The 12,585-nt window shown below is 32.6% G+C and overlaps 1 pseudogene; it reads right to left on the minus strand.

The window, feature by feature from the left end:
- Window positions 1–10,933: 10,933 nt before the first annotated feature.
- Window positions 10,934–11,886, minus strand: LOC131849375 (putative nuclease HARBI1; annotated as a pseudogene).
- Between the last annotated feature and the right edge of the window lie 699 nt (window positions 11,887–12,585).

Genomic DNA, 12,585 nt, shown 5'->3' on the forward strand with positions numbered 1-12,585 from the left:
TTTTATATATGTGTTAAAAGGTACATTATAATTAAAAATAGAGAAATGGATGAAGATGAGAAAAAGAGAGCGTTAGAAAGAAAGATGAAGATTTTACAAAATAAATGAGAATTGTATTTAATGTTTTAAGTAAGTGAACTCATTCGTTTTAATTTTTAAAGATGTAAATGAAATGAGGTCTCACTCATTTATAAAGAACATTTCAAAGAACAAAATGCCTTGATTCGTGAAATGTCTTGAAATATTATACAATAAAAAAAGAGTTTGAAGGTATGAATGGTAAAATGAATTACGAATTTGATATATTAGCATAATGACATTAAAATAAGAATAATATTGATATATAAACAATAATATATAATCATTTTTAACTTTTATCATAATAATTTTTACTTTTTAACTGTATACTGTAATGTGCTATCTGGAATTATGTAACTATTTACAGAAGTATAATTAATATAATTATTAATATAAAATATGCGTGTCTTCACATATGGCGGAATGTGTTGAACCATATGTACCCATTATATAATCATTGTGCACACCACATTCCTCGCTTTCCTTTTTTGTAAATATAAAAATAATTTTATAATTTCTTTATTAACCATCTTGTGTTACAAAAGATATGAATATAGCTTATGACAGTAACAGTTATTTATACTGTATAAATATTTATAATAAATTGAATAATAAATCACTGAGGTCTGTTTTTAAAAATTACTTAAATATCTCACTGCTAAATGTTTCTACTCATTAGAGATTAACTGTAAAATTGATCAGATAAATTATTTATATTAGACATAATATTATAATTTATTTTATAATAAGTTGGTAACTAGCAAAAAATAAATGTTAAACCAATGTTCGTCCGTCCATTATACTCATGAGCGAATGCTTCTTGTAGTTGGTCTGCCCTAATCACTACGATTGATTTAGTCTTATTTAGTTCTAAACCAGTTGGTTGTATATTTAACATTTTCTCTATTTGAGTATTGAATTAGTGCTATTTGGTTGTTTGTATTCACACATCAACTTAAAAATGTAATGTTACAACAAAATTATTTAAAAGAGCAACACGCAATTTCCTTGTTCATTCTTCTTGTGTTGAGACAGCTTACCGAATGAGCGGTAGATTGAAAAAAAAATGTGGTATCTATTTAAAAGTACTTCAATGTAAGTTTATTTGAATAAAGGATTTTCTATTCTATTGACACTAACATTAAAAAATTCTGTTTTACACAACATTAAAACTATATATAATAAATTTGCATGCTAAGTTAACTGATTGAGGCACTGGCAAAAATTAAAATAACTACATCTTGCTACATTCAAATTAAATTAAATAAATATTTTTAATTTGTTTATATGCAACTTTAAAGGATCATCAAAAAAATGAAAGATTGCATTTTGTTATAAACGTCAAAATAAAAATGATATGTACTGTAACGGCCTGTTGTAGAACATATTATTCTTTATTTTGTCTGTTACTTCAAAAAGTACTAAAATTTATTCCAGTGTTATTTTACTGTATAAAATAGAATGATATAGAATTGAAAGCTTTTAGCATGCATAATCATTTTAATGAACTATTAATATTTATCTAAATAAATGTGTCATTTCTCATGTATTTACTCTTTTTTTTTATTTTTGCTAATTTTAATTGTGATTTGCTACAAATCTAACCCCACCGGCGGGAGGACTCTGATGGATGGTAAACGTAGTGACGGCAGAATGTTGATAAATATATTTCACCGAGCTATAATATTTTACATTCCGCGCTTACCACGTTTATCAACCATCGCAGACCACCGGATCCGTCTTGAGTCGGCAGTCAATAATGGCGGGATTTAAAAATAAACTTTGAATTTCCCGCCAAGGGGGCCAATTATTTACAATAATTTTTAAATATCCCGCCACGATAATTTTCAAATATCCCGCTATTTCGCTTTTCTTCAAAAAGTATTCAGTGCTAATCCGGTACGGCGCTAGTAGTATAAGTGCGTAAGGTCGTGGTTGCAATTTTTTAATACGGAGACGTCATTCTTCTCTTGAGTAGTATATTCTTTGCTCTGTGGTATGATGTTTAACATGTATTGTTATTGTACGGTGCATACATTTCAAAAATTATAATTTAATGTAGGTACATACATTTCTTTCATACATTTCAAAAATGAACTTTTTATGTAGGTACATACATTTCATACATGTCAAAAATTATCTTCTAATGTAGGTACATACATACATTTCTTTCATACATCTCATACATTTCAAAAATTATATTTTAATGTAGGTACATACATTTCACACATTTCAAAAATTTCATACAATACATTTCTTTCATACATTTCAAAAATTATCTTTTAATGTAGGTACATAACACCCCATGTCAGACTCCTTGTATTTGGAAGAAACTTAAAAATAATGCCAAAAATATTAGATGAATATATTTTTAATACGAATATTGTTTTATTTTTGTTCATCAACTTTATCCCTCACTAACAATACTAGTAGTAGTACATAACCTGGTTTATACCGCTAAAGATATTGAAAGATATACGAGTAATTCAGAATGTTATCAAGTTCAAAATAAGCACACATTACTTGCTTAGATAACAGAGTAATATTACTCGTAATAAAAACATTTGTAACACCCATATGTATACTACGTATGTATAGTAAGTACTTACGCTGCGGCGCCGTGAGACTCGTCTACCTCATCTACTCATCTACGCGCGGTAACCGCGCCGACCGACCAATAGGAGCGCGCCTCTCGTGTTTCCAGAAAGTTCGCGACTAACGGACGATATAGTAGTAAGGCAATGAGTGTCCCAGTGACATCATTACAATATTTTCTCGTTAAATTTTATTGTAATATACACAATTTCGCACTAAATATCGTGTTACCCCGTTACACATTTCTAATAATGAAAAACCTAGACCGACCCTGTTCACTTAATCTTACAAGATCTGACTTTAAAAATTACGATATCCTCATATAGCCTTTCATTTCCCCTTTCAATACTTTTTCGCATTAAAAAGTAGCCTTTCTCAGGGTCTACATTATCTGTCTACCAAATTTCAATTAAATCAGTTCAGTAGTTTTGGCGTGAAAGCGAGACAAACAGACAGACTGAGTTACTTTAGCATTTATAATATTTGTAAGAATATCGCTATTAAAAATAGGGGTTGGTGAAAGACGGGTGAAAATTTAGGCGTGTATGTATTTTCAATGTAACATTATAAATAAATAAAAAATTGTCCATAATACAAAAAAATATTTTTTCGGGGTAGGTCACCCCTATGACTTAGGGGTATAAAAAATAGATAACAACCCTACCTCAGACCTGGCAAGTATACATATCAAATTTCATCAAAATGTGGGAGAAATATGGCAACTAACACTGTGATACAAAATTTATATATAAGATATAGCGGAATTCTCATTAGGTAAAAGAGGGGTACATCGTAGAATACATGAGGTATATAAGGTAAAGGGCCATATTATGGAACATTGTACTAGTTTATGAAACAAGTGATAAAAATCCGAATTACAAATAATTTCTAACGTATTCAGTATTTATAATATTATCTTTATGTTCTTTAATAACCTATTTATTGATTAAATTAATTTATTTTTGTAAACACCTTAAAATGTATACAAAAAAAAATAGATGAAATGCCCGTGTCAGGTTGCATGAAAAAAGACTGTCTTTTAGAGTTAGAGAATGACACGTGTCATCACAATTGTTTTAACAATTTGAAATATTTCTCAATGATACAAAAATACTTGAAACATGTCAATCAAAAGTTTGACTTATTATCTATTGATTGATAATGAATTTAAAGTACTTTAATAAGGTATTTATTTTTTATTTAGGTGTTTCATAATTGCCGCAAAAATTTCTAAACAGACCGTATTTATGGAACAGTATATTCAGTGTTCCACATCCCCCTCACATTCGATTTTCTTAGTTGTCCGTAATTATGAAACAGCAAAAAGTGGACAATATTTAGTTAATTTCGTGTTAATCATTGTTAATTAATTACAACAAAGCAATTTACGTTAGAACAGTTTATATTTCTAAAAATTTGTATTTAGATATGTACATAGATTGTAAAATTCTATGAAAATGAAAATAACCTCAAAAATGAATAAGCTGGATGATAAATATTGTTTTATATTAATTAAAACATATACTTAAGTGGAAAACCTGCCTGAAAAAATTAATAACACTTTATTTAATTCAAAATTTTTACGAAGCACCTACATATCACATTTTTATAGATGTTTTTAAATTAATAATTTTTGTAGGTAGATACATTTTTTTATAGAATTTGATATCTTTATTCTATAGATTTATTTTATATTGTTATTTTTTTTTTGATTGTTTGGTATAATTTTTATAATTTGATATTGGTTGGTTTTCCTGAAATAAATAAACTAACTGTCAAAGAAGTGACGTTGGTAAATTTGAATTTTTAGAGAAAGAACAGAACAGTAAGAAAATAATTTTATTAATAATCAAATCGAATGATAAAACTAATGATTACATGACACTTAACAATGATTGTCATTCTTCTAATAAATATTCTCCTCTGATAAATACCAGTACCCAGTCTCAACAAAGCAGCCAGTCCTGAGGTAATTACTGTATGAAATTATAGTATAAAATGAACCTTAAATATGGTTACTGAAGCTCATTCTGGTATTTATGAAAGTAGTAATTTAAATTGACTAAATTTAACTAATATTTTGAAGCGTAATGTTGGTGATGAATTAATATTTGAGTTGAATTTGAAGTCAAGAAAAAATAGATTAAAGTTGAGTCATCAGGTAAACTCAAACTACCTTCTGCTGGCACATCTGATCAATGGATGCAATATGACTAAAAAAAAGAAACTGATCGTAAAACTAAAGAAGAAAAGCTACATAAAAGAAAACAATTACTAAATGAGAAAAAAGTGATAGCTGATGAACGGAAAAAGCTACTAGAGAACGCATTACTACAAAGGATCAAAGAAGAAATGAAATAGTTGAATTTTTGGTTAAATTTAATGTATATTTGGTTTTTATATCTTGTTTATTAATGCTAAGATTTGAAACTGTTTTTGTCATACTTACTTTGTAAGTGAATATTTATTTATTGCTTGTTTATTCGTATAATACTTAAATCTAACTGTATTAATAATTAGTAATAAAACTTTTGATACTATGAATAAATAAATTAGTAACTGAAAAATGTTTTTAATGCGAGTACTTCAGTTCATTTTGAGTTCCATAATTTGGGACATTCCCGATGGAACACCCGTACGTGTTGCTTTAGACTGTTTCATAAATACGGCCGTATGTACTTGTCTGTTACTTTATTCAATTTATTAGCATTTTCAACTAAAACTCACTTGATAATAATTATTATCACTTCAGTAGATATCAGGCAAACTATTAACTTAGAAAAATTCAATGTTTCAACTCTATTTTTTTTAAACAATGTAAAATATTCAACTCCTACTCAAAAGGTGTTTCATAATATGGCCCTTTACCTTACCAGTAAATTAATTGTAGCTAAAATCAGTCTCATACATATAACGATTGAAATAAAAAATCGTATAGCCCGATTTTGATACGTACGAGTATAAACGTATCAAAATCAGGCTATACGTATAGCGCAGACGCGTTACAACATATCAAAAAAATAGGCATGGAATGTAAAATAAACCATAACATAATAGGTATATACATTGGCACATAAGCCATATCTGCAGAGTGTCGGCTAACGATATTATACCTACACATTTACATTGAATCTTGAATCGTCCCTAATGAGGTACACGATACAGTTACCTACATATCTATTATATACGTATCTTTGCAAAACAGATGTCATGTAGACTGAATTGACTGCCATCTATTTTCATGCTTTGTTACTAAGCACCCACTAGTAATCCGAACTGCTTCAGATCTAGCGACATCTAGCGGCTACGGTGGCGAAATAAAATAGCCCGAAGAATAGCCCGAGTTAGGAAGGAACCATTTTCTTGTATGGGATGGGGTATCTGTATGTAATATTATGTTATCTGTGGTAATATTGAGCAGTGCCCCAGTAGTGCTGTGAGAAGGACGGAAACCAGATTGGAAGGGACATAATAGGTGGTTGGCAGAGAGATAATGATATAGTTGATTATGGACAACTGATTCAAGGACTTTGGAAAAGAAGGGAAGAATGGATATGGGACGGTATTGGGAGAAGCTAGTCACATTGGAAGTTTTAGGAAGAGGAATAACAAAAGCCTTTTTCCATTGAGTGGGAAAAACATTGCACGTAAGGGAGTAATTTATAATGTGAGTGATAACGGGCAATATTTCCTCCAAAACAGGTAAAATCATATCGAGACTTAAGCTATCACTACCGATGGCTTTGGTAGTTATGGAAAGGATAGTCTTTCTAACAGCATCTGGTGGTATTATGTTAAAGAGATGTAATAGAAAACTGGCCTTGACAGCGCTGCTTAAGATAAAGGGGGAGTAGAGAAATGAGTGTTTAAAGTGTCAAGGTCCAAGTTATTTTCACAAATTACGGTGGATTTACCCACCCCTAGTGATTGAAGAAATTTCCACACTTGAGACTGGCTTAGGTTTTGAATGGTGAAATTAATGTAACGGCGTTTTGCATCCCTACACATTCTGTTACAAATGTTACGTAGTTTTTTATACATTTCAAAATTTATTTGTGACCTGTCAAGTTTATACCGGGACTTAGCCCTGTCACGCTTAGTCATAGTCCTCCTTATTACTGGAGACAACCAGGGAGCAGGCGCATGCTTAACCCGAACAGGACGAATGGGCGCATGAGTGTTGCACAAATTCAATAGTTCACTGTTTAAGGTTTCGACCATCACATCAATGTTATCAGCTGATAGTAAACTAGACCAGTTGATGCCTCTCAAATCATCGCGTAAACGGTCCAGATCCATATGCTTAAAGTCGCGAAGTAAGTGGACCCTACCCCTAGTTTTAGGAGGGCGTACTCTATACGAAAGATAGATAAGATCATGTTGTGAGAAAGGAGAGCACATTTGCCCATGAGAGATAACCAAATTGGGATGAGATGTTATAATGAGATCTATAAGTGAAGGTCTACTATTTGGAAAATAATGGGTTGGCTTCTTTAATGAAAGTACCTGAAGATCAAAAGCAGATGTTAAAGATAATAGTTTGTCGGATCTGTAGTTAGACCTTAGCCTTAATTAGACATGTATTTAAGTCTCCCATAAGAATAGTCTGATCGTAGACTGGCACTAATTTTTCTAAAACATTTTCCAGAGTATTAAAATAATCTATTTTATTATTTGGGCTGTACAGTACTCCAAGTAAAATCTTTTTATGGTGAACCACTAAAGAGATGAAAAGGTATTCAAGAGCACCAGTGGACTCAGGTTGAGACATTAACACCACTTCGGCTGCAAGCTGACTACGAAGATATATTCCTACACCACCACCACCAACTAAAATACGGTCATTGCGGAAGAGTTTGTATCCATTAATGGAACAACTGGTAGATGGTATTGAGGGCTTTAACCAGGTTTCAGATACAAGGATACAATCGACTATGCCGGCGCTGAAAGATGTTAGAAAGTCCGTGTGATGAGCTAAAATGCTCTGAGCGTTGACATGCACAAGGGAGAGGAATTTGGAATTCTTATCAAAAACATTTAATAATTTAGTATCTAGTGAATCAGAATCAGCTAAAGAGGAATTATGACTGGAAGCGGTTTCAAAGTCATCAGAGGAAGAACAGGAAAAATAATCATCATGTATATGCATATAAATTAAAATATAGCTAACTATGCTCATGGAATAAATAATAAAAATAAAAGCTTATAGAATAAATTCACAATACAAAAATATTAAAACAAAAAAAAATTCTTAACAACTAACTTGCATAGGTTGACAAGACGAACCAGGTCCAGATTTACTTACAGTTAAACATTATATCTAAACTTACGCATGGAAACATAATTATATACGAAACGGTATAAAAAAAAAAAAAACTCAATAAAACGTCACATAAAAAGTAACATAAAAATAGCAAATATAAAACGCAGGCCCAAGCAGAATGTATATAAATAAATATGACAAGTGACATTGACTATTGAAAGTGACACATTAAATGAATGACAAATCATAAATTAATAGGAAAGTCAGATGTCAGTTCTTAATGTTTACAAACTACCTACATTAGAAATAAAAAGTAGAAAGATATTACTGACACAAAATTAAAACTAAGTAACTGATATATCGAGGCAATAAGAAACACACTTTAGAACTTCTTGTCAATAACCAAACATTAAAGGATGCGCAAAATGTTAAATATCTAGGTCTATGGTTAGATAAGTCATTACGATGGGGAAAGCATATTAAAGAAATCCGGGAAAAGGGACAAAAATTTTTAACTTTACTTAAAGTTCTAGTGGGATCTGGATGGGGAATGCATCCTGTACATCTACGACGACTATACATAGCATTAATTAGGAGTAGGTTTGATTATGCGAGCCCACTCTATGACAACGCTGCTAAATGCCATACGACCAAATTAGATGTTGTTCAAAATCAAGCATTAAGGATTATAGGCGGCTTTATTAAAACCACACCAACACATGTCATGGAATGTGAACTGGGTATTCCACCTTTGTTTATCAGAAGACAGTTCCTTGCATATAAATTCTGTTTAAAATCTCAGTCATGGACCACAAAAGTAACGGCTGCACTAATTTCAAATCTCAGTGAACTATGTGACAATAGATATTGGAATAGAAAGAGAAAACCTCTTTTGACAATCTGCTCAAATGAAACCATACAAGAGAATATATCGACATCTGATCCTCTGGAAATGTTTACTCTGAGTACATGGGTTACAAATTTTAATATTAAAAATATAATTAAAACTGAGGTAGATAGTATAAAAAGTTCAAAGGCTGGCTATGAAATTAATCAATTAAAATATGAGGTACTGAAAGAACTAAATACGAAATACGGTGATTGGCAATATATTTTTACTGATGGATCAAAATCTACCAACGGTCTTGGTGCTGCCTATTACGATCCTGATAGAAACACATACGAAATGTATAAAATAAAAAACAATATTTCGATTATGACGGCGGAACTCATTGCAATTTCAATGGCACTTTCATATTGTCTGAACTGTTTAAATGTAAGTAATATTGTCATATGTACGGATAGCAAAAGTGCCCTATTCCATATTTTAAAATGCGCTTCCGGATATAGAGGAATATCAACAGCGTACAAAATTTTAGATAAAATTAATAACTTTAGGGTTAAAAATGTGACATTGGCATTGCAGTGGCTCCCGGCTCATGTAGGTCTACAGGGAAACGAGAAGGCTGATACTTTGGCCAAAAAAGCCTGCTCTGAAGGAGTAATTATTGATGTGTTACCAGACTATTCAGAGATACTAAGCAAGTATAAAAAAAAGTGCTATAAAAGCTGGAAAGAATATTTTGATGAAAGATCTAAGTCAAAGGGAATATGGTATAAAACGATACAGTGCCAGCCTCCTCGTATTCCATGGTTCGCACTCACAAAGATTAATAGGCAGCACATTGTTATTGCGAATAGACTGCGTTCCGGACACATTCCATTAAATAAATTTGCTTATTTAATGAAAAAAGTGATATCCCCTAATTGTGAAGCTTGAAGATGATCTGCATCATATTTTAATGGAATGTGTTCGTAACGCATATAAAAGAGAATATACCATCCAAGCTTTAATGTTAAATAGGTTAGACATAGGAGTATTCCATGAAATATTGGCAGAACCAGCTTCCGAGGCAGCCAAGTTATTGTTCTGGATGGTATCATATTAGATTAAGTTATTTAGTTTATTTTTGTTATTTAGTATAGGTACGATGGGATTGTCATCGTCACATTATGTGCACAAAAATCCCAAAAAAAAAATAAAGAAAAAAAAAAAAGTAACTGATATAAACAAAACAAATAAAATAATAACTATATTTACCGTAAGAAACAAATAGAACTGGGCCAAATTAACAAATTAGTGTAATAGTATGAAAGGGACACCTAATCACGGGCGATATTCATCGAATGCAGGGAAATCAGTTGGTTCAACTCAGCCATCGAGACTATTTTTTTGCGGTTTTTGTTTGGAAGTAGAATAGTAATTATTCCATCAGCAGACCAGCACTTCTTCATTCCAAAATGGTTACGAGCTGCTACGAATATCTCCTGCCGAAGTTTTGTTAAAAATTCAGAGATGGAGATACTTGAGCCCCTCAGATTGGTTTTTGCGTTCCACACCTTGGATCGGAGATGCACTGATGAAAACCTAACTAATATAGGACGTGCTCGCTCCTTCTTAGCACCTAATCTGTGACAAGACTCAACAGCTACAGTCTCAACACCATTCAGTTTCATCCGATCAGCTATAGTTGACAATACCTTCTTAAGGGTGTCCTCCTCGGCGTCCTCTTTAACTCCATGAAAAAGTAAGACCTTCCTGCGAGAATGAGTCTCCAATCTATCCATTCCATGCTGAAGCAACTCCACCTGCGACTTAAGCAAGCCTAGGGATTTCCAGACGAAGGATTTGAAGGTCGCATAATCGGCGGCCAATGTCTTCACTGTAGTACTGGACGACGAACCTGGCTGCTGGCCTTTGGCTTTTTCAAAGTCCTCCATTCTGTTGCTGAACATAACTGCCAGTTCATTAATACTTTTCATCAGTTGCTCTGCTGTAGTGTCCATGATGAAGCAAATGTGATGAGTGTTTGTGAGAAAGTGTATTAACGGTCAACCAAACTGCAGGTTAGTTTAAATTTTAATACATATGTAAAATACTAAAAAATTGAATTAAATAAAAGGAGCACAAAAAATTACGACTGTTATGTATTGGGTCTACCCACCCTCTATAATATTAGCTGTGGTCCTCAGTTTGGTTGCTAAGCCTTTGTGCAAGGCTGGGAATCTCCGTTTTAATACTCCAAACAATCTCTCCACAGAATTCCTCGTCTTTATTTGGGCCTTATTATACCTTTCTTCAGCAGCTGTTGTAGGATTAGACACTGGAGTAAGTAGGTGCCTTGTGCATGAATAACCAGCATCTGCAACTAACATGCCATCAAATTCACTGCTTGCAGTCTAATATTTAGTCGGGAATTTCTAAAAATCCGACTGTCATGTGTGCTTCCAGCCCATCGCACTACTATGTCCTGTATTTTTAAACAAGGATCACCAACAACCTGTACATTTATAGAAAAGTACCCTTTTCTGTTCCGATACTGTTCTGTATGCTCAATACCTCTTGGCTTACTTATTTTAATATGAGTACAGTCCAGTGCCCCTATAATATTCTTGAGGCCACCATATCTACCTATACGCCCCAGGTTTTCAAATTCATCCTTCACTCTCTTAAGGTTCCTTTCAGAATTTGGGAATCCTATAAAATTGTGCATCCGAGAGGCTAAGGCCCAACTTACTCTTTTTACAATATGACACACTGTTGATTGGGATATATTAATAAGATCTCCACATACTGCTTGAAAACTACCCGTTGCATAAAAACGTAATGCTGTGAGCAACTGGCATTCTGGAGAGATTGGAAGCCCTCTTTGAGTTTCGCACATTAATTCATTAATAATTAATGGCAAAATGACGTTCACTATGACACGTTTTGCGAAACTATATCTCCTTTTAAATTCATCTTCAGAGTACTCACGCAGAGGGTTTCTGTGGCGAACATATTCTTTGTTTAACCTCGGTGTATTCAACGCAACAGCAGCCACAACTTCATCTAAAGGATCACTGGTTACATTATCCAAAGATTCGAATAAATTTTCTATAGAATTCATGATGGTATTTTTACGCGTCACTTTCTCAGACCAAATAAACAACACGTTACCAATTCACGTAAAAGTCAAGCAGTTAACAACCTCAAAATCCATGATACAATGTCAAGTCAGCTGTCAAAACTATTACTTCGAGCCATTGGCCGATGCTTAAGTAATGAAAATGGTGACTAATGGTTTGCTGAGAATTCTAATGATTATTAGTTCTTACTTAAGAAGAATTCTTATCTATAAAACAAAAATGTTTGCTAAGTAATTACTTTTGCTCAAGCAATTACTTTTGCTCGACTATAAATACGAGTGTTATTCTTGTTGTTGATTCCATCCGGTCGTTTGTTATCCCATTACCTAACAATAATCATCGCAAATCATCGCCCCATTTATTAAAATTCTGCTAAAAATCGTTCAAAATTACTAAAAAATACACAATTTCATCGTTCAATACTCACCATTTCGTCTGCTTCAGAAACTTTTGTTGTCTTACGAGTGCTAGTGATCACCCTCACCTGCCTGTAGGTCGTTTCTCTTGATCACCAAGTTGTTCTGAAATCAGTAATTTAGTCTGAAAGTTTTCAAACAATTTACAAATTTCGGTTTCAGCCGTCGTTCTTTCATACTATCTTCAGTTTTCACCCTAGACTTTAATTATCCTAGAGTGCCTACAATATTCCCCGTCTAGTAGCGTAAAACCTAGGTCCGATT

The sequence above is a fragment of the Achroia grisella genome, unplaced genomic scaffold (genome assembly GCF_030625045.1).
Source record: "Achroia grisella isolate CSIRO2021 unplaced genomic scaffold, CSIRO_AGI_Agris_v1 utg6408, whole genome shotgun sequence".
NCBI classification, from domain to species: Eukaryota; Metazoa; Arthropoda; class Insecta; order Lepidoptera; family Pyralidae; genus Achroia; species Achroia grisella.